The following is a 24,385-nucleotide window of genomic DNA, read 5'->3' on the forward strand; positions in this document are numbered from 1 at the left end:
GAGTGTCCTGCAGCTACGTCTGGTTGTAGGACGCTCAACGTGCGTCACTGCCTCACACATATTTGTCTTTGAGTGCAGCTCATTTTTTCTTCTCCTATTAGTGTGCATCCATCCGTATCCATCAACATTGGTTGGTTGCAAACACTATATACTGTAGGAGTAGATAGAGGAGCCTTTTTTTCTGGCTTGTGCCCTGCCGGCACAGCCAGATTAGTATTACCCAATTTTTTTGGAGCCTCATTTTTTGCATTGTAGGTTACCTGCCTGCATTGTAATAGCTCCAAAAAGTTGGTGATACTATCAGTTTCAATTCTTTGTTCACATACTTTGAGTTTGTTTCCAACAAAGAAACCACAAAAAAAGTTCACCAAACACTACATTTGGAACTTGTGTAGGCCACATCAGCTCCTATTAAAGTGTAGTCCACACACACACACTTCATAAAATTAGTGTTTCTTGTACCTGTAACCAGCTGTTCAGGAATAAGCACACTAAGGCCCCCCTTTGTACTTTTCTGCCTATCTTAAGCAGTCTGGCAAGATGAAGAAGGCAGGGAGTAAGGCGCGTGGGCGTGGGCGTGGGCGTGGAGTTTCAGCAGGGAGAGGACGTGGGGATTCTGCAGGTAGAGGACGTGGGGATTCTGGGCCTGCTGCGGGCACCAGTGGATCAGCATCCCCCAGTTTTAGCAGGCAACAGTCCTTTATGCGCAGCTTTGTAGGACCTCAACGTACCCCACTGCTGCGGGAGGAACAAATTGAAGCCGTTGTCGGATGGATGGCAGCTAACGCATCGACTTCAATTACTTCCACAGCCTCTCAGGACCAGAGCACCGAAGAGCAACCATCTGTCTCTTCACCACCTGCCAAAGTGCCCAGGCAGTCAGAGAGACATGGACAGGAGCCATCACAGTCTCTACTTCTGTTCTCGGAATCTGTTGGCTTGGAAAGAGGGGGCCAGCCAAGCAGCATTCCTGAATGTGAAGAAGAGGGAGTATGCAGTGATGCGCAACTTCTTTGTCCCTCTGAATCTGAAGAGGCGAGTGGGCCAGTGCCTATGGTCAGCACCCTCAGTACGCATCAGATGATGACGAGACTCAGTTGCCACTTTCTGGTGCGTACGGTGCTGGCGAGACAACCCCGGAGAAGCAGCTGTTTGAAGAGGGGAGGGAAGATGATGAGGTCCTTGACCCATCATGGCGTGAGGAACAGGAAGGTGGTGGGAGCAGCTCGGAGGAAGAGATTCCCCTACCGGCCAAAACAGGAGGCAGAGGGAGGGGGAAGACTTGGTTGCCTGTACCCTCCACTTCGGCACCCGTTAGGAGCATTCCTCATTCCAAAGGCAAAACGGGCACTCCCAAGAGTTGCAGTGCGTGGTCCTTTTTTGACACAGTTGCAGATGACATTTGCTTTGTCAAATGCAAGCTGTGTCATCAGATAGTCAAAAGAGGGAGAAATGTCAGCAACCTCAATACCACAAATATGTGGAAACATGTGCGCACCAAGCACGAGTTGGAGTTGCAGAGACACCCTGAAGACGTAGGCCAACGTACAGCACCACCTACCACCTCTTCAGTTCGTGTTGGGGCCTCTTCCTCCAGCTCACACACTGCTGGTTCGGCTTCCTCACAGGATCGCCAAGGAAGAACCTCTGCCACTGTTGTCCGGAGACCCTGTCAGATTCCACCCATAGCAGCACGTTCCCATCCATCACAGCCATTGGTAGCACAGGCATGGGATAAAAGGCGCCCTTACTCGGCAAACCATCCCCGAGCACAGTCTCTGAATGCTGGCATTGCCAAACTTCTGGCAGTTGAAATGCTGTCATTCAGGCTGGTGGACACTGACACCTTCCGGGACTTAATGGCATTGGCAGTCCCCCCAATACAACGTGCCCAGCCGCTTTTTTTTCAGCAGGCGAGCCGTCCCTGCCCTGCAGAAACATGTTGAGGGCAAAATAAAACATGCGCACTAAACGCCGTTAGTAGCAAGGTCCACCTGACCACCGATGCGTGGACCAGTAACCATGGACAGGGACGATACCTTTCCCTCACTGCCCACTGGGTCAATGTTGTGGAGCCGGGTACAGATCTGGAGAGTGGCGCTGTACGTGTTCTTCCAACGCCACGGATTGCAGGACTCCAGTCTGTACACATAGACTCCTCCTCCTACTCAAGTTCCTCAGAAACAGCAGAGCAGGAGCCTGTTACGACCGATATGAGCACAGCCGTGGCCAAACGTCAACAGGCTGTACTCAAATTAATTTCTTTGGGGAATCGAAGCCACACAGCGCAGGAGCTCTGGAATGCTATCAAGCAGGAGAGCGATGTGTGGTTTGGGCCAGCGAATCTCCAGCCGGGCTTGGTAGTGTGTGACAATGGCCGAAATCTGGTGGCAGCTCTTGGCCTAGGGAACCTCACACACATCCCATGTCTGGCACATGTGCTTAACTTGGTCGTGCAGAGCTTTCTGAGGGACTATCCGGATCTTGATGCACTGTTGCACAAGGTCCGCATAGAGTGCGCTCACTTGCGGCGTTCCAGCACGGCAAGATCGCGCCTCGCTGCTCTGCAGCGACGATTTGGCCTTCCGGAACATCGCATCATATGTGACCTACCCACCAGGTGGAATTCAACGTTACATATGTTGGAGCGGTTGTGTGAGCAGCAGGCAGCAGTCATGGAGTACCAGCTGCATCAGGCGCAAACAAGTCGCACTGTGCGCCGTTCACACTTCAGCACCATTGAGTGGGCCTCTATGAAGGACATCTGCCTCGTTTTGCGTGCCTTCGATGAATCCACGCGGATGGCGAGTGCAGATGATGCACTAGTCAGCATGACTGTCCCCCTTATCTGCCTGCTTCAACAAACACTGCAAGCACTAAGGGATGAGGTTTCGGAAGAGGTGGAGGATGAGGAGTCCCAAATGCCATCTGCTTCTGGACAGTCTGCGCTACGTGTTTCCTCACAAAGGCCTAGGCAGGGGACACTTTGTGAGGAGGATGAGGAGGAGTCGATGGAGGAGGAAGACATCTCTCCAGAGGAGGGAGGTACACAAACCTCTACTCAGTATGTACAGCGAGGGTGGGGTGATGCAGAGCAGGCCGAGGTCACGCCTCAAACAGGGGACAGCGGTTCTTTGGCAGTTGGGAGTCTGCAGCACATGGTTGATTTCATGCTGCAGTGCCTGAGAAACGACCGCCGCATCGCCCACATTCTCGTCTCGGCTGATTATTGGGTGTACACCCTCCTAGATCCTCGCTACCGGGACAGCGTACAAAGGCTCATACCAACGTTGAACCGGGAGCGTAAACTGCGGGAGTACGAAGAGTCACTGGTGCAGTCCATAATGTTTTCCATTCCACCCGACAGCATTGTTGCTAGTGCTTTACAAAGCAGCTCTGTGCATCGAGGCAGTGGAGGAAACTCTGCACAAATAGGGAGCAGAGGCAGTGCCGCAGCACAAGGCAAGACCATTATGGCCGAAATGTGGCAAAGTTTTGTGTGTCCACCACAATTGTCTACACCATCAGCGACGCCTCGAGTCAGCAGGAGGCAACGCTTCCGTCAGATGGTGTCAGACTACATGTCTTGCCCTGTCACTGTACTCCCAGATGGCTCTTCCCCCTTCAAGTTTTGGGTCTCTAAGCTGGATACATGGCCAGAGCTTAGCCAGTATGCATTGGAGGTGCTGGCTTGCCCTGCTGCCAGTGTATTATTGGAACGTGTCTTTAGTGCCGCAGGTGGTGTACTAACAGACCGTCGCACGCGACTATCTTCCGATAATGTTGACCGGCTGACTTTTCTGAAAATGAACATGGCCTGGATCTCCAAAGACTTTGCCATTCCTCTTACAGACTAAATTAGTGGTTGTCAACTGTAGCCAGGTCTGCTGGTGTGTTCATTTTTCTACCACCTGAACTATAATCCCTGTGCTTCAACACAGCCAGTTGTCGCTCAGATGTGTCGTCTGCACAGAGAAACACACTAGCTCCTCTGTTAGTGGGGTTCAGTAACGCCAGCTGATCCCCTGCTGTGTGGATGGCAAAGTCACCAGCTCCATCAACATTCAAACCACTACTGATTTTTAACCGTGCCCAACTTAGGTCTCTGGCTCCACTGTCTCTATTTCCCCTGGCCTCTAACCCCGCCATCTACATCTCTGAAGTGGCGTCAGCACAATCTACACTTGTTCCTGTGGCTCAGTCCCATCAGTTTATCCCCTGATGTGTGTCCGGCAAGGTCTCCTGCTCTGTCCACATTCCCATAACCAGTAGTGGGAATGAGGACAGAGCTGGCGAACTTGCCGGACAAACATCAGGGGATCAACTGACGGGACTTAGCACCAGTAACACAGGAACAAGTGTAGATTGTGCTGACGCCACTTCACATTCGTTCAAGTGTTAGTGGGGTTCAGCACTGCCAGCTGTTCCCCTGCTGTGGAGATGGCAAGTCTCCTGCTGCCTTCACCTGCCAAAAGCAACAGGCCCCAGCCTGCTCCTCGTCTAATCGTGGGCTCCAACAGCGTCAGTTGGTGTTCAGAAGTGTCGTCTCCACAGAGCCAAACACATTCGTTCAAGTGTTTGTGGGGTTCAGCACTGACAGCTGTTCCCCTGCTGTGGAGATGGCAAGTCTCCTGCTGCCTTCACCTGCCAAAAGCAACAGGCCCCAGCCTGCTCCTCGCCTAATCCTGGGCTCCAACAGCATCAGTTGGTGTTCAGAAGTGTCGTCTCCACAGAGCCAAACACATTCGTTCAAGTGTTAGTGGGGTTCAGCACTGCCAGCTCTTCCCCTGCTGTGGAGATGGCAAGTCTCCTGCTGCCTTCACCTGCCAAAAGCAACAGGCCCCAGCCTGCTCCTCGCCTAATCCTGGGCTCCAACAGCGTCAGTTGGTGTTCAGAAGTGTCGTCTCCACAGAGCCAAACACATTCGTTCAAGTGTTAGTGGGGTTCAGCACTGCCAGCTGTTCCCCTGCTGTGGAGATGGCAAGTCTCCTGCTGCCTTCACCTGCCAAAAGCAACAGGCCCCAGCCTGCTCCTCGCCTAATCCTGGGCTCCAACAGCGTCAGTTGGTGTTCAGAAGTGTCGTCTCCACAGAGCCAAACACATTCGTTCAAGTGTTAGTGGGGTTCAGCACTGACAGCTGTTCCCCTGCTGTGGAGATGGCAAGTCTCCTGCTGCCTTCACCTGCCAAAAGCAACAGGCCCCAGCCTGCTCCTCGCCTAATCCTGGGCTCCAACAGCGTCAGTTGGTGTTCAGAAGTGTCGTCTCCACAGAGCCAAACACATTCGTTAAAGTGTTAGTGGGGTTCAGCACTGACAGCTGTTCCCCTGCTGTGGAGATGGCAAGTCTCCTGCTGCCTTCACCTGCCAAAAGCAACAGGCCCCAGCCTGCTCCTCGCCTAATACTGGGCTCCAACAGCGTCAGTTGGTGTTCAGAAGTGTCGTCTCCACAGAGCCAAACACATTCGTTCAAGTGTTAGTGGGGTTCAGCACAGACAGCTGTTCCCCTGCTGTGGAGATGGCAAGTCTCCTGCTGCCTTCACCTGCCAAAAGCAACAGGCCCCAGCCAGCTCCTCGCCTAATCCTGGGCTCCAACAGCGTCAGTTGGTGTTCAGAAGTGTCGTCTCCACAGAGCCAAACACATTCGTTCAAGTGTTAGTGGGGTTCAGCACTGACAGCTGTTCCCCTGCTGTGGAGATGGCAGTCTCTCCTGCTGTCTCCGCATTCCAAAGACAGTAGGCCTCTGCCTACACCCTCCTATTTCCTGGGCTTCAACACAGCCAGTTGTAGCTCGGAAGTGCAGTCCAAACGGAAAGAGACACTTGCTCCCGTGTCTCAGTGGGGTTCAGTAACGCCAGCTGTTCCCCTGCTGTGTGGATGGCAGTCTCTCCTGCTGTCTCCGCATTCCAAAGACAGTAGGCCTCTGCCTACACCCTCCAATTTCCTGGGCTTCAACACAGCCAGTTGTAGCTCGGAAGTGCCGTCCACACGGAAAGAGACACTTGCTCCCGTGTCTCAGTGGGGTTCAGTAACGCTAGCTGATCCCCTGCTGTGTGGATGGCAGTCTCTCCTGCTGTCTCCGCATTCCAAAGACAGTAGGCCTCTGCCTACACCCTCCTATTTCCTGGGCTTCAACACAGCCAGTTGTAGCTCGGAAGTGCCGTCCACACGGAAAGAGACACTTGCTCCCATGTCTCAGTGGGGTTCAGTAACGCTAGCTGTTCCCTGCTGTGTGGATGGCAGTCTCTCCTGCTGTCTCCACATTCCAAAGACAGTAGGCCTCTGCCTACACCCTCCTATTTCCTGGGCTTCAACACAGCCAGTTGTAGCTCGGAAGTGCCGTCCACACGGAAAGAGACACTTGCTCCCGTGTCTCAGTGGGGTTCAGTAACGCCAGCTGATCCCCTGCTGTGTGGATGGCAGTCTCTCCTGCTGTCTCCGCATTCCAAAGACAGTAGGGCTCTGCCTACACCCTCCTATTTCCTGGGCTTCAACACAGCCAGTTGTAGCTCGGAAGTGCCGTCCACACGGAAAGAGACACTTGCTCCCGTGTCTCAGTGGGGTTCAGTAACGCTAGCTGATCCCCTGCTGTGTGGATGGCAGTCTCTCCTGCTGTCTCCGCATTCCAAAGACAGTAGGCCTCTGCCTACACCCTCCTATTTCCTGGGCTTCAACACAGCCAGTTGTAGCTCGGAAGTGCCGTCCACACGGAAAGAGACACTTGCTCCCGTGTCTCAGTGGGGTTCAGTAACGCCAGCTGTTCCCCTGCTGTGTGGATGGCAGTCTCTCCTGCTGTCTCCGCATTCCAAAGACAGTAGGCCTCTGCCTACACCCTCCAATTTCCTGGGCTTCAACACAGCCAGTTGTAGCTCGGAAGTGCCGTCCACACGGAAAGAGACACTTGCTCCCGTGTCTCAGTGGAGTTCAGTAACGCTAGCTGATCCCCTGCTGTGTGGATGGCAGTCTCTCCTGCTGTCTCCGCATTCCAAAGACAGTAGGCCTCTGCCTACACCCTCCTATTTCCTGGGCTTCAACACAGCCAGTTGTAGCTCGGAAGTGCCGTCCACACGGAAAGAGACACTTGCTCCCATGTCTCAGTGGGGTTCAGTAACGCTAGCTGATCCCCTGCTGTGTGGATGGCAGTATCTCCTGCTGTCTCCGCATTCCAAAGACAGTAGGCCTCTGCCTACACCCTCCTATATCCTGGGCTTCAACACAGCCAGTTGTAGCTCGGAAGTGCCGTCCACACGGAAAGAGACACTTGCTCCCGTGTCTCAGTGGGGTTCAGTAATGCTAGCTGATCCCCTGCTGTGTGGATGGCAGTCTCTCCTGCTGTCTCCGCATTCCAAAGACAGTAGGGCTCTGCCTACACCCTCCTATTTCCTGGGCTTCAACACAGCCAGTTGTAGCTCGGAAGTGCCGTCCACACAGAAAGAGACACTTGCTCCCGTGTCTCAGTGGGGTTCAGTAACGCTAGCTGATCCCCTGCTGTGTGGATGGCAGTTTCTCCTGCTGTCTCCGCATTCCAAAGACAGTAGGCCTCTGCCTACACCCTCCTATTTCCTGGGCTTCAACACAGCCAGTTGTAGCTCGGAAGTGCCGTCCACACGGAAAGAGACACTTGCTCCCGTGTCTCAGTGGGGTTCAGTAACGCTAGCTGATCCCCTGCTGTGTGGATGGCAGTCTCTCCTGCTGTCTCCGCATTCCAAAGACAGTAGGCCTCTGCCTACACCCTCCTATTTCCTGGGCTTCAACACAGCCAGTTGTAGCTCGGAAGTGCCGTCCACACGGAAAGAGACACTTGCTCCCATGTCTCAGTGGGGTTCAGTAACGCTAGCTGATCCCCTGCTGTGTGGATGGCAGTCTCTCCTGCTGTCTCCGCATTCCAAAGACAGTAGGCCTCTGCCTACACCCTCCTATTTCCTGGGCTTCAACACAGCCAGTTGTAGCTTGGAAGTGCCGTCCACACGGAAAGAAACACTTGCTCCCGTGTCTCAGTGGGGTTCAGTAACGCCAGCTGATCCCCTGCTGTGTGGATGGCAGTCTCTCCTGCTGTCTCCGCATTCCAAAGACAGTAGGCCTCTGCCTACACCCTCCTATTTCCTGGGCTTCAGCACAGCCAGTTGTAGCTCGGAAGTGCCGTCCACACGGAAAGAGACACTTGCTCCCGTGTCTCAGTGGGGTTCAGTAACGCCAGCTGATCCCCTGCTGTGTGGATGGCAGTCTGTCCTGCTGTCTCCGCATTCCAAAGACAGTAGGTCTCTGCCTACACCCTCCTATTTCCTGGGCTTCAACACAGCCTATTGTAGCTCGGAAGTGCCGTCCACACGGAAAGAGACACTTGCTCCCGTGTCTCAGTGGGGTTCAGTAACGTCAGCTGATCCCCTGCTGTGTGGATGGCAGTCTCTCCTGCTGTCACCACATTCCAAAGACAGTAGGCCTCTGCCTACACCCTCCTATTTCCTGGGCTTCAACACAGCCAGTTGTAGCTCGGAAGTGCCGTCCACACGGAAAGAGACACTTGCTCCCGTGTCTCAGTGGGGTTCAGTAACGCCAGCTGATCCCCTGCTGTGTGGATGGCAGTCTCTCCTGCTGTCTCCGCATTCCAAAGACAGTAGGGCTCTCCCTACACCCTCCTATTTCCTGGGCTTCAACACAGCCAGTTGTAGCTCGGAAGTGCCGTCCACACGGAAAGAGACACTTGCTCCCGTGTCTCAGTGGGGTTCAGTAACGCTAGCTGATCCCCTGCTGTGTGGATGGCAGTCTCTCCTGCTGTCTCCGCATTCCAAAGACAGTAGGCCTCTGCCTACACCCTCCTATTTCCTGGGCTTCAACACAGCCAGTTGTAGCTCGGAAGTGCCGTCCACACGGAAAGAGACACTTGCTCCCGTGTCTCAGTGGGGTTCAGTAACGCCAGCTGTTCCCCTGCTGTGTGGATGGCAGTCTCTCCTGCTGTCTCCGCATTCCAAAGACAGTAGGCCTCTGCCTACACCCTCCTATTTCCTGGGCTTCAACACAGCCAGTTGTAGCTCGGAAGTGCCGTCCACACGGAAAGAGACACTTGCTCCCGTGTCTCAGTGGGGTTCAGTAACGCTAGCTGATCCCCTGCTGTGTGGATGGCAGTTTCTCCTGCTGTCTCCGCATTCCAAAGACAGTAGGCCTCTGCCTACACCCTCCTATTTCCTGGGCTTCAACACAGCCAGTTGTAGCTCGGAAGTGCCGTCCACACGGAAAGAGACACTTGCTCCCGTGTCTCAGTGGGGTTCAGTAACGCTAGCTGATCCCCTGCTGTGTGGATGGCAGTCTCTCCTGCTGTCTCCGCATTCCAAAGACAGTAGGCCTCTGCCTACACCCTCCTATTTCCTGGGCTTCAACACAGCCAGTTGTAGCTCGGAAGTGCCGTCCACACGGAAAGAGACACTTGCTCCCGTGTCTCAGTGGGGTTCAGTAACGCTAGCTGATCCCCTGCTGTGTGGATGGCAGTCTCTCCTGCTGTCTCCGCATTCCAAAGACAGTAGGCCTCTGCCTACACCCTCCTATTTCCTGGGCTTCAACACAGCCAGTTGTAGCTCGGAAGTGCCGTCCACACGGAAAGAGACACTTGCTCCCGTGTCTCAGTGGGGTTCAGTAACGCCAGCTGATCCCCTGCTGTGTGGATGGCAGTCTCTCCTGCTGTCTCCGCATTCCAAAGACAGTAGGCCTCTGCCTACACCCTCCTATTTCCTGGGCTTCAGCACAGCCAGTTGTAGCTCAGAAGTGCCGTCCACACGGAAAGAGAAACTTGCTCCCGTGTCTCAGTGGGGTTCAGTAACGCCAGCTGATCCCCTGCTGTGTGGATGGCAGTCTGTCCTGCTGTCTCCGCATTCCAAAGACAGTAGGTCTCTGCCTACACCCTCCTATTTCCTGGGCTTCAACACAGCCATTTGTAGCTCGGAAGTGCCGTCCACACGGAAAGAGACACTTGCTCCCGTGTCTCAGTGGGGTTCAGTAACGTCAGCTGATCCCCTGCTGTGTGGATGGCAGTCTCTCCTGCTGTCACCACATTCCAAAGACAGTAGGCCTCTGCCTACACCCTCCTATTTCCTGGGCTTCAACACAGCCAGTTGTAGCTCGGAAGTGCCGTCCACACGGAAAGAGACACTTGCTCCCGTGTCTCAGTGGGGTTCAGTAACGCCAGCTGATCCCCTGCTGTGTGGATGGCAGTCTCTCCTGCTGTCTCCGCATTCCAAAGACAGTAGGGCTCTGCCTACACCCTCCTATTTCCTGGGCTTCAACACAGCCAGTTGTAGCTCGGAAGTGCCGTCCACACGGAAAGAGACACTTGCTCCCGTGTCTCAGTGGGGTTCAGTAACGCTAGCTGATCCCCTGCTGTGTGGATGGCAGTCTCTCCTGCTGTCTCCGCATTCCAAAGACAGTAGGCCTCTGCCTACACCCTCCTATTTCCTGGGCTTCAACACAGCCAGTTGTAGCTCGGAAGTGCCGTCCACACGGAAAGAGACACTTGCTCCCGTGTCTCAGTGGGGTTCAGTAACGCCAGCTGTTCCCCTGCTGTGTGGATGGCAGTCTCTCCTGCTGTCTCCGCATTCCAAAGACAGTAGGCCTCTGCCTACACCCTCCTATTTCCTGGGCTTCAACACAGCCAGTTGTAGCTCGGAAGTGCCGTCCACACGGAAAGAGACACTTGCTCCCGTGTCTCAGTGGGGTTCAGTAACGCTAGCTGATCCCCTGCTGTGTGGATGGCAAAGTCTCCTGCTGCCTACACAGTCCTACTACTACTGATTTTTAACCGTGCTCCAATTAGGCCTGTGGCTCCACTGTCTCTCGTATTTCCCCTGTCCTCCAACCCTGCCAGTTACAGCTCCGAAGTGGCGTCTGCACAATCCACACTTGTTCCTGTGTTACAGGTGTTCAGTCCGGTCAGTTAATCCCCTGATGTGTGTCCGGCAATGTCGCCTGCTCTGTCCACATTCCCATAACTAGGGAGGTGTCAATGTCAGTTTGCCACCCCAAGTTGCCATGTCGTGTTGCGGTTGGGTTAGCCGAGGCTAGGGTGCCCGCAGTTTAGGTGCTTTCTATGTGGACTGCGGGTTCTGGTAAGAAAGGCTTGTTCCGTAGTGCCAGTAGGACAAGCACCCCCTGTAGTACTGTGTGATTCGGTAACTGCGGCCAGCTTGCGGCATGCCAACTTTGCTTTTCAGGGGTAACTTCAGCTGCCCCTCCGGGTTCCAGCACCGTCAGCTGGTTCTCGTCAGAGCCTTTGGCCTAGGTGCCTCCATCTCGGTATCCGAGTTCCGGCAACGTCTGCTGGTCCTTGGTAGTGCTTTGTAGCACAGGTACCTCCTGCTTAGTAACCGGGTTCCAGCACCGTCAGCTGGTCCTCGGTTGTGCCATTGGCTCTTATTCCTTCTGCTGCCCCTCCAGGTGCCAGCACTGTCAGCTGGTCCTCGCTATTTCCATTTGCTCTTGCAGCTTATGCTACCCCTCCGGGTTCCAGCACCGTCAGCTGGTTCTCGTCAGAGCCTTTGGCCTAGGTGCCTCCATCTCGGTATCCGAGTTCCGGCAACGTCTGCTGGTCCTTGGTAGTGCTTTGTAGCACAGGTACCTCCTGCTTAGTAACCGGGTTCCAGCACCATCAGCTGGTCCTCGGTTGTGCCATTGGCTCTTATTCCTTCTGCTGCCCCTCCGGGTGTCAGCACTGTCAGCTGGTCCTCGCTATTTCCATTTGCTCTTGCAGCTTATGCTACCCCTCCGGGTTCCAGCACCGTCAGCTGGTTCTCGTCAGAGCCTTTGGCCTAGGTGCCTCCATCTCGGTATCCGAGTTCCGGCAACGTCTGCTGGTCCTTGGTAGTGCTTTGTAGCACAGGTACCTCCTGCTTAGTAACCGGGTTCCAGCACCGTCAGCTGGTCCTCGGTTGTGCCATTGGCTCTTATTCCTTCTGCTGCCCCTCCGGGTGCCAGCACTGTCAGCTGGTCCTCGCTATTTCCATTTGCTCTTGCAGCTTATGCTACCCCTCCGGGTTCCAGCACCGTCAGCTGGTTCTCGTCAGAGCCTTTGGCCTAGGTGCCTCCATCTCGGTATCCGAGTTCCGGCAACGTCTGCTGGTCCTTGGTAGTGCTTTGTAGCACAGGTACCTCCTGCTTAGTAACCGGGTTCCAGCACCGTCAGCTGGTCCTCGGTAGTGCCATTGGCTCTTGTTCCTTCTGCTGCCCCTACGGGTGCCAGTACCGTCAGCTGGTTCAAGAGGACAAAGAACAGGAAGACAACCACCAAGATGCAGAACAACAAGAGAGAGAAGACAAAGAAGCATAAAAAAACAAAGCAGAAGAACATTAAGCATAAGACTAATACTCTGAGCAAATGATATTATCTTATTTATAAGCAGAAGAAGACTAAGCAGTGTATGGGGGTGAGTCCGTTCCTCCTCGTGGTGCCCCTGGAAAAGGCCTGCTGCTGCAGGCCAAACTGAACGCGGACAAATCCTGTTGTAAATCTTTTGTGACAGGCAGAACGGAAGGTGTAAACTTCTAACTTTTCTAGATAACAACTACAGGAATGCCTGACACAAACAAGAATATGATGAAGAAGAATAGGAAGAAGATGAAGAAGTTGAATATGTAGAATAATAATTGTTGAATAAGAAGAATATGAAGAATGTAAGAAAAGGAAGAAGAAGAAGAATGTAAAAAAAGGAAGTAGAAGAATTTAAAAAAAGGAAGAAGAAGAAGAATGTAAAAAAAGGAATAAGAAGAAGAATGTAAAAAAAGGAAGTAGAAGAATGTAAAAAAAGGAAGAAGAAGAAGAATGTAAAAAAAGGAATAAGAAGAAGAAGAAGAAGGTAAAAAAAGGAAGAAGAATAAGAAAGAAGAAGAAAGAAGAAAGAAGAAGAAGACATACATGTCTGGCAAAATATAAATGAGGCTAACATAGTCAATATCTTTGTAACTCCTAACGTCTTTAAAGTAAAAGTTTAATTCCTGATATTCCATTTGATTGGGCTAAACCTCTATGGCTTTAATGTCTCCTCCACCTCCCACAATACATTCTACATTATTCTTACTTGTTTTTCTTCATGTAGAATTAACCTACAAGGAAAGAAAGGGTTTTTTTTAATTCCGATATTTTGGCCCCATTGACGTGCATTGGTTCCCGGTATCGGAATCGGCGATACCGATACTTTATTTTAAGATCGGCCGATCCATTCCGATCTGATATTTTCAAGTATCGGCTGGTATCGCTCAACTCTACATGCCACACAAAATACCCGATGCTCTGGAAGGCACTGACAGTGATAGCCTAGATAGTTAAAAGGCAATATCATCAAATGTAATTATAGTTATTAATTGTATCATTTATCCACCAAAACATTGCACCTTTAGGAGATTTTGATGATTTTTGCCAGCATTTCATCATAATCTCGGTGTTATATTAAAGATACAATACAAACTCCCACGTGGGACTATAATGTTATTTTCTCATTGGCACATAGTGGGTCATTTTTTTTCTCTTAAATTCCCTTGTAACACTAACCTAATTAAAAGCAGAATGAATTTTACAGATTTCTCTATTTACACTTTCTTTATTACTTGGTGAAAAAATAAGGGCAAAAATAAAATGTCTAAACTAGTCTTTCACTTATACCATGGCTGCTTTTAAAGCAGTTGGTCTGGATCACCCCCAGGGCAAGTGGGGTTCTCACTCGGTACCGGGCCGGTGTCTTAAAGGGGATGTGTCGCGGTGGCAGTGACGCGGTCCATGGCCCTGGGTGTCCATGTAAAATAGGTGGAATAAAGTTTATGTGTAGATAAGTTCGTGACGCCACCTGTGGTATTTGGTCAGAAGGGGACAAGCGCTGCAGTGCAGATCCTCTGGGACAGATAGTGGGATGCAGCAGAGGTGTAATAGCTCTCCGCAGGCAGAGCTGTAGTCCCAGGGCAGATGAGAATAGATGTTGAGGTAGATGGTGTAGTGTTAGGCACAGAGATGTAGCAGTGCTGAAGGGGTTGGCACAGGAAGGAGGCAATGACACAGCTGAATGCAGTTACAATGCTTTACTCACTTTTCTGGCATACACAGGTGCCCGCTTCAATGTCGTGTCCTTCAGGTGAGGGGCTCAGCCAACTCCCAGGCAGATGGAGCACACTCTTCCAGCTCTCCCTTCCAAATGTGACTTTTCTGAACGTCTCCTTATTAGCGCTAATCTGAAGTACTTGTAGTTATGAATTACACTCAAGTTCCTCTTTCTTGCTGTTACTTAGAACTCCACTCGCATGACAGGCAGCTGTAGCCTACTTCAGGGACTCCCTACAGTCATGTCCTACTGTGTCCACCATAATGTGTATCACTGTGCGGCTCAGAAAAAATGACTTATTTGTAGTGTTGAGCTTTCCGATACCGCAAGTATCGGGTATCGGCCGATATTTGCCGTATCGGAATTCCGATACCGAGTACCAATACTTTTTTCGTATCGGATACCGGAATCGGAAGTCCAAAATGCAATGAGCCACTTTTGTGGCTCTGATTGGCTACCGAAATGACGTCATCATGATGCGCTGTCTGTGCGCATCATGATGCGCCGTCAGTTCGGGCCTTCGGGGGGTCTGTGCCGACTGTCCGGGGGTCTGTACCGGCCTGCCGGTGGTCTGTGCCGACTGTCCGGGGGTCTGTGCAGGCTCCGGGGGTCTGTGCCGACTGCCCGGGGGTCTGTACCGGCCTGCCGGGGGGCTGTGCCGGCCTGCCGGTGGTCTGTGCAGGCATCGTCCGATGGGACTACAAGTCCCATCGGGCTATGCCTGCTACAATGACAGTGATTGACACATTAGACAATGATGGGACAGTAGTAGTCCCATCATCCGGCTAATGTGTTGAATGTAAAAAAAAAAAAAATTTACATGCTACATACATGCTACATACATACAACATGCATACTACATATATACTACATGTAACATACATACTACATATATACTACATGCAACATACATACTACATACATGCTACATACTACATGCATACTACATACTACATACATGCTAATAAATATTACATACATACACTACATGCATGCAACATACATACTACATATATACCACATGCATGCAACATATATACTATATATATTACATGTAACATACATACTACATATATACTACATGCTACATACATGCAACATACATACTACATACTTGCTACATACATACTACATACATGCTACATACTACATGCATACTACATACTACATACATGCTACATACATACTACATACATACAACATATACACTACATGCATGCAACATGCATACTACATATATACTATATATACTACATGTAACATACATACTACATATATACTACATGCTACATACATGCAACATACACACTACATGCTACATACATGCAACATACTACATACATGCTACATACTACATGCATACTACATACATACTACATACATGCTACATACATACACTACATGCATGCAACATACATACTACATATATACCACATGCATGCAACATGCATACTACATATATACTGCATATATACTACATGCATGCAACATACATATATACTACATACAATACATACATATAGACATACAGTACATATAACATAGAGTACATACTCACCGTCACTTGTCACTTTGATCCCCGAAGCCATTGTCGCCTGAGGAATAAATATCAAAATAAAAAAACACCAATATACTTACCCCGATCCGCAGAAGTCCACGAGGGTCCCACGTTGATTTTGCGTGGAGAACAGCAGCATCAGCTGATGCTACCGTTCTCTACCAGCTCCAGGAATACAATGACGGAAGGTAGGTATCCTTCCGCACTGTATTCCTCCACCACTGTAAAAAAAAAAAAAAAGTCCCTAGTCTCACTTTATGCCATTGCTGCGTGGGAAATTCCACGCAGCAATGGCACAGAGGCACAGAGCAAAGGGTAACAGGGGACAACAATTACTTGTTTAATAGATTCAGGGATAACCTTCTCACAGGGAAACAAGCGCCATCTTCGGCCGTACGTGTTCAGCCATGGGCACCTTCCAGTACCCACTGGCCAGGTCGAGGGATGAAAAGTACATTGCCTTTCCCAATGCAAATAGGTACTCCTCAATTCTTGGCAATGGATAGGAGTCCTGCAACGTACAGGCATTCAGTCATCTGTAGTTAACACTGAAACGTAGGGTCCCGTCTTTTTTCCGGATCATCCCTGCTAGGTTCGCCATCCCCTGTTTCTGTTCTCTCACATGTGTCTCCGCCCCACTTCTAAGAAGGTCATACGTGGGCTAGTACACACGCATTCTCACAAGGCCTGCTTGAGCGGCGCCTCCCTGAGGCCCGACAAAAACTGATCTCTCAATATCATATTAGGGGCCCCATTACTAAGGTCCCACATCATCCCACTTAGTGATATACGCGTTCACCTCCTGCAATGCATTGATATAATGCGTCACAGTTTCTCCCTCCCGCTGAACGCTTTGAAACAGTCACATCCGCAGCTTCTTGACATCAGTGAGATCACCATGCATCCCGCTCATGGGGGAGGCAGAACATAACTGAGTAACGGGCCTCACCAACCAGGGCCATTAAAGCAATCTCAGCTTGCATAGCAGGGGTCATGGGGTGCATCTGCAACATGCTCTTAATCCTCTCAGTTCAGTCCCACAATATCATATTACTTCCCATTAATTTTGGGAGATGGCTGAACATGGCCCCTAATGGCAAGTTAGACCTTGGAGCACTCATGATGGATTGATCTGCAGCGCCTGTGTCCAAAGACTGCATCCTGCTGACTACACCAAATGTAGCACAGGTACTAGGATGCAGTGACAGAGGCATGAGGTGCAGAGCAAAGGGTAACGGGGGAAAACAATTATTTAATACGTACAGTGATAAACTCCTCGCAGGGAGCAGCAGGGAATAAACAAGGTGAAAGCAGATGGGTATAAAGGGGGGAGATAACTGAAGATGGCAGTTTATAAATGTCAATTACACTTAGCGTAACTCGGATGTCTTTCTCTCTCCCTGGGTTGGATGGCTGACTGCCGGCTGAGGCCAATGCTGAGTTCTTCTGGATTCCCCACCTAACAAGTTGGTCTCACTTCTGGTAGCAGCGGGCGGTCATTGGTCTGACCCGCTGAGCCCCTAGTCCATTATGCTGCAGCATATCAGGGAGTAATTCACTGCGATCCTCTGTTAGGGCTGGCGGAACGCACCAAATAATAAAATAATAGTAAGGTGCATTCACAGCCTGGGGTCCACCGTGCAGGGGTGGTAAACTGCTGCTTAGTAATGGCGGAAGTATAAAGTGGTATACAAAAGGTCACACGTGGGTTAATGTCACCCAGTGTGAACAGTAGTGAACTCTGTTACGACACAGAGCCGCGCCACCGCTGAACATAAATGCCGGAGCCTGTTTAACTCACAGCACTCGGCAAGAGAGCGCTCAGTATGTGGTCACAGAACTCAGTCCCAAGGACACGAGGTCTGAGTCCCTCTAGACCTATTGAGAGTGCGGTGTCGCACCTGCGGACGCCTCTAATGAATGCTGATCACAGAGGAGTGCAGACTATGTGCACCGTGGCGTACAGACAAAGCTACAGGTGGATGTTGATGCCAGTCTCTGACTCTGCCTCTACCTACACCTAAGCCTGGGCGCTAGCAGGCTAGGTTACGCAACACATGCGTACCAAGGGTAGGGGTTTCCAATGAGTCATTCACCAGAGACATTCATACATGCATACAACACTCACTCCACATGGTCTAAATCTTTCTCTATATTAGCACATGGCCAAGCGGCCATGCGAACCTTTTATAGCAGCGTCCTTCCGGGACCTTCCTGACCTTCCTGATGGTCCAATCCGAGCTGGAGAAGGACCTGTGCATGTGACCTCCGATCTCCAATGAGAGATCGTCCCACGGGCATGCTCAGTTGACCGAAAGGAGGACTTAGTCCCTGGAGTAGCTCGCTGCTGACCAGCATGCATTGCTATAGCTGGACCAGAGGTGGGAGCAGCAACCAAACCCACAGAGCTGGTCTGAGCAGAGTGCCAGGATCGACGAGTCTGCTGAGCAGCCGAAGAGGAATGGGAGACTGCCAAATGCAAGGCTCTGGATTCCTGCTGTGTAGTGACAGGAACCCGACGCCTAACATTCTCCAATCGGCGTACATTCCTACGCACGCCTGATGAGGTCTGGGAGTCCATGTTGTACCCGGCCGTTATCTCTGCTGTGCAGCCTATCTCTACCCGCGCCTCAGCGCCAATCCTCGCTAACTCCTCTCTCTGGCGGGAAGCCCCTCTCTTCTCCAGCAAAAACCATCTTATACTTTTGTGGTTCACCACGCCCTTTCTACACAGGTCAATGGTCTGCTCTGTCCTCAATCTCCTTCCCCCCTGCAAAAGTAGTCCCGGCCCCAGAACTTCCGGACCAGTACCTTGTCAGCACCTATAGCCCATTCTACTCCTCTATATTATCAGTCATTGTACAGGAGGATGAGGTGAGCTGTGACATCTCCTATTGTGAATGGTGGATCGTTTGCTATCTACTGTATATAGATGTGTTATCAGGAGGAGGATGTGAGCTGTGACCACCTATAATGATTGGCGGATTCTGAGTTATCAGCTCTGTGTAGAGGTACTAGCTGTCATTATGACCCCAACAGCAATGATATTGAGACTGCTGAAAAGTGTTTGTAAAGACCAGCATATAAAAGACTAAAATAGCCCTGGTGGCCAATGTCAATATTGCAATATTTCTATATTTCTTTACACAGATTATGCTATGAAAAATAAAAATTGGCATATCACAACAAAAAGAAACATTTATTACAAAATCCTGATTTAAACAATAGGTCTTTCTCTCATTATATATTTTCTTTGAAGTACAGTGATAACAAATCAATAGAATGAAAAAGGGGATTATCTACAGATGCTTATCTCTCCAGATGCATGGATCAAGGCTTTGCTTCAATGCTCGGCAGGAGGTTGCGCTGCGCTGATGAGGGCCAATTGATCTAAACAGATCTCACATCATAACATTTGCAATAAATGGTATAAGTTGCCTTTTAGTAACAAGCGAAAAGGAAAAGCTAGAACTCAGCCTACTGTCTGCTGTCCTTATCTACTTAGCTGACATTTCGATTTGCAGTAACACGTTTCAGGTCATTAACAGGGAAAATCTTGTTTTGTGATGAAGAGATGTTACAGCGCCAGTTTCCTTATAACCATTTTATTATTATTTTTTCTGTTATTTCCAGCTGATATTTGTTCCTGGCTTTACTCCTGCTTGTTAATTTTAACTAGATCAGCTTGAAAGACGCTAGAGGTGAGAGCGACAGATGAAAAATAGAAGACTAATCAAATCCAGCTCTCGTTAGACGAGGACAGAAGCTCTCGTAACCGTACAGATAGATCAGGCGCCGGGTCACAATGCACTGATCCATTGCAGTTATGGCGGCACTATTTTAAGACCACGCACCGGTGTGTGGTGGAAGGTTCTGCAGTTAAAGTTAATTACAACATAACCTTTCAGTAAAAGATCTTTGTAACCTTGGGCAAAACACTGATTTTAAAGAAGCAAAAATACATCTTCGCTTGGAGGAAGAGTAATCATTCATCTCACAAATTCTGCCATGCTCACTTCTGTCTGTAAAAAAAATCTTCTAAAAATATACAACAAAGCGATGAGAAATATGTGGCTGCATGGCAATTATTTTTTATATTTTATGGGGTTTTATATTTATTTTATTAATTAACATTTTTGTATTCGAGGAATATGTATATACAGTATTTTGTTGTTTATTGCATTTATTTGGTTTTTTTTTGCTTTGTGTTTTTTATTTGCTTTTCTCTTTATTAAATCTTTTATGTTAAAGAGATGGTTGCATCTTCTTTACTCTTAGTTTTCACCTGATCACAACAGTTTTCTGATTTGGAAGTGCCAGTCTTTTGTTATTTTCTTCTTATTTTTGACAGCCTGGATTGTAGGCAGGAATGTTACTTTCTTCAAAGCGCAGAACAGCCGTCCCACAGTATAAAACAGCAGGAAGTTAATGTTCACTCCGTGTGTACCTGATCCAAAATTCTAAAATATGGACTGAAAAAGCAAAATGGAGGCATTATTCAGTGTAAAGGGTCCTTTTATTTGCCCATCACAAGGTTTTAGCTCCTACAGAAATATACTGAGTTGTAGTGGTAAACTATAGCACTGACCATGTTCCTACAACTATTTTTGCATCTAACAGGGGAAGATCAATGTATGTAAGAGACTATGGGCAAAAAACAGAGTGTGGGAGCCGGCAACTTTTATTTTTTTTTTTGGAAGAGACGGATGCAGAATGTACTGTAATATAATTGACTTACCAAACTCACAGTACAGAAGGACCTAAGGGATAAGTGATTCAGGTGTGGGGAGCATCTTTTCTTACAGTGACAGAAAGGGGGGGAGTAGTGGCCGATGACAATTTCCAAGGTTCCTCATTGGAAACCTGAAGATCATCTGAATGTCCTATGTGTATTTTGGCCTTCTAATCCTCCATTGACAGATGATGGCGGATGAGAGAAGGATCTGATCTGATAAACTTCAGCAGCTGATCCTGTTTTTCTTCCTTGAGCTAAGTCAATGCCATATAATTCTGGCTGCCAATTTTTCACAGAGAGCACAGGTATCCTTAGCTGATTAGAATACTACTGTGTATTAGGGAATCAGGAGAGATAGTTATCAGCCAATCTAATGTGTATGAGGAGCTTAACTGTTTGTCATTAGAAAATCTTCCACTTTTTTTCCATAAGTTTTGGCACCACCGACACCTTCGTTTTGTGTTACACAGAAGATCACAGGGGCCTATTTAAGCTTCAGAAGGTGAAGACCTCAGGTTAACATTTCACATTTTCTAAATAATCTAAATTCATAACTATCAATAATCAGAAATGTGATATATTAAATGTTATGATCCACATAACTAAATATTAAAGAAAATCTGTCAGTAGGACTAACCCTCCTAAGGCATCTATATCGGCATGTAGGTCATAGAAAGTAAAGCAGAGGGGGAGGCTCCTGCTGCAGCTAGTTGTCTTACAGCCAGCAATGAAGAAAACAAGAAAGTTAAATGATGAATTGGTGAGATTTTTAATTAATTTTTTTTTTGTGCATTTTCCTTGTTCAAAGTTCAGTTAATAGGGTAGAAAGTATTGATGAATGAATCTTTTGAAATTTTAATTCAGCTGTTTGCTCAAATTTGGACATGAAGTTAGATTTACATTGAAGTTATTTGATGCAAATCAAATGTTCTTTATTATGCTCGGAGTGCCACTCATACACCTCCTAAGCATCGCCCTACTTACCGCATGTTCTGCTATGCTCCACCCAGTACCTGACCATCGCTCTGAGCTGCCTAGTGCTTCTCTTTTAGCTCTGCTATTTATGAGTCTTAGGGAGTGTGGTTGAACTCTGCATGAATTTGCATTCATTGTAGCCTGCAGAGAGATCTGCTTCCCTGGTCTGTCACCTGCCAGCAAGTGATATATAAGGTGACTCCACTCTCCATTCCTTGCCTGAACTTAGGTTCTTAGTAGCTCTGTCTCTAGTTCCTTTATTGGCATTTTCCTGTTTAGTCCCACCTGTTATCCCCCTGGCTTGCCTTCTCGTTTATCCCGATTTCTCCACTCCTGATCTCAGCTACTAACTCAAAACCTGTGTTGCCAGCCCGACCTCAGACTGCCTCACTATGCTCTTATTTTGCCCATCTGTAGCCTGTACCTGAGTCTCTAACCGTATGGTCAGTTACTGCAGTCCTGGGGACTGCCCTGGAGTTGTACCTTGTGTCTACAGTTGAACTAGCCTAACCTCACTATCAGTGGCCCTAGTGAAGACCCGGTAGACACTTAGTCACTAACCTCCAGAGTAAGTCTGACCCATGGTACAGTGGGTCCACTCCCAGCAACATTACACTGGGGTCTATACAGCATAATAAACATGGACTGAAAGAAAAAGTACTTCACCACTTACCTGTCTCACCGAATCCTGTCCTTGGCATGTCCTCTTCGGCTCTCCTGTCAATTTCAATCAACGCTAACTAAACTTCTCATGTTGGGTGTGAAAATAATTGAAGAGATGAAGAAGATGTGTGGAGCACCAGATGGCCACCCATTTTGCTGAATTTTCCCAAAGCAAATTTTAAAAAATTCAGCTTCAATATCGTTATTACAATAAACACAATAATCCCATACACACAAATCCCATGGGAAAAAGGAAGAGATCCCAACAATTTTAAACCAATATTTTAATATTATTAGATTAAAAAATGAAATATAAACTAGAGAGTAAAAAGCAAAATACTGTCCAGGGGACACCGTGCAGAACATTAAACATACAAAATTGATATTATTATTATTATGCATTTATATAGCGCCATTTATTCCATGGCGCTTTACATGTGAAAAGGGGAAATATAGACAAGTATAATAAACATGTGTAAGACAAGGGGCACACAAGTACATAGGAGAGGGGACTCTGCCCGCGAGGGCGCACAGTCTACAGGGATGGGTGAGGATACAGTAGGAGAGGGTAGAGCAGGTCTTGCTGTGGTTCAGTAGACCGAGGATCATTGCAGGCTGTAGGCTTGTCGGAACAGGTGGGTCTTCAGGTTCTTCTTGAAGGTTTCCATTGATGGTGAGAGTCTGATGTGTTGCGGCAGAGAGTTCCAGAGTATGGGGGAAGCACGGGAGAAGTCTTGTATGCGGTTGTGGGAAGAGGAGATAAGGGGTGAGTAGAGAAGGAGATCTTGAGATGATCGAAGGTTGCGTGCGGGTAGGTACCTAGAGACCATGTCACAGATGTATGGAGGGGACAGGTTGTGGATGGCTTTGTATGTCATGGTTAGGGTTTTGAATTGGAGCCTCTGGGCAATAGGAAGCCAGTGATATATGATAAATACAGAAAACACTGATGTGCAAAGCACCAAAGGAATTACATCAAGCTGCATGTAACGGGTGTCATACAAAATGATACAGATAAGCCACCACCATATATTGTTTGCATAAAAGATATATATATATATATATATATCATAGGCACTGAAAAAAGAGCCAAAAGGAAGTTATAGCCATGTAAATATATGGAGTATAAATAGGTTTCCCTATAATAATAATGGTACCGGTGACCCCAATCAATTATAGCACCTAAAAGCAATCACAGACCATAGTGAAGTGAACAGTGCTTTATGAATAAAAATATATATTTACCGGAAGAATCACATGGCGAAACGTGCATCAGGGTGAGGGGACGCCAAGCGGTCATATCACTGTCATCTGATAAATATATATATATATTTTATTTATAAAGCACTGTTCACTTAGTGAACAGCGCCTGCGCAATGCAGTATTCTGCTCTGCTCTCAACAGGGCAGAGCAGTGCGCCTGCGCAGGAGCCTCAACAGGAAGGAAAGAAGAGGACAGCATTGTATGAAGATGGGAGGTGCCGGACCGCAATACCCATCGGACCAAGACCGGACCACCCCCCAGTGAGTATAATCTAACTCCTGTTTCTTTTCTTTCAGGTTATATGATTCTGGACATTTTTTGCTGACATAATCATTATTGCAGTGTATTACTGTGAGATATTTCTTGTAAATTAGAATAGAAAATGTATTCTGAGGACAAATGCATGAACTGAAGGAGTACTCTTGTAAATAACTAAATAAATAGTCTTAGAGGGTAAGATAACATCAGAGCGCTCATTTGACTTGCAGTTATTAATGCGAATGAAAAAACTGCTTCAAATCACGTCTTAAGATAAGAAGTCATGGAGTTAAGCTCATGTAGAAATGCAAAATTGTACAATTATACAGTCACCAATAATTCATCAAGTCTATGAAAAAAAAAAATATCTTATGGCTGCAGTAAATCTTGCAGGGTGCCAGCCAGTCCTCCGGGGTAGATGACCACATCGAATTGGTTTATAGGTTCGATGTTACTCTCTTTCTTATAGAAAAACACTAATAAGAGCTCAACAGATTAATTCATTATCATTTTATATTATACTAGCTGAAGAGACTGGCGCTGCCCGGGCATAGTAACTAACTACGGTTATGGTTAGTTAGTGTGCAAAGCTGAGTGTATAGCTCCGCCCACGCCGCATAGCCACATTCACTATTATATCCCACATCTTCCCATCAGCCAGAGCTACCGGATTACTACCCCTAATATCCCATACTGTCCTGTCAGCCAGAGCCACCGGACTACTAATATCCCACATCATCCCATCAGCCATAGCCACCGGACTACTACCACTAATATCCCAAATCATCATTAGTAGTCCAGAGCCACCGGACTACTAATATCCCACATCATCCCGTCACAGCAGCCAGTAAAAGTAGAATAGTGAAAT

This window comes from Dendrobates tinctorius, unplaced genomic scaffold, assembly GCF_039654945.1.
Source record: "Dendrobates tinctorius isolate UK_male_01 unplaced genomic scaffold, ASM3965494v1 ptg000086l, whole genome shotgun sequence".
NCBI lineage: Eukaryota > Metazoa > Chordata > Amphibia > Anura > Dendrobatidae > Dendrobates > Dendrobates tinctorius.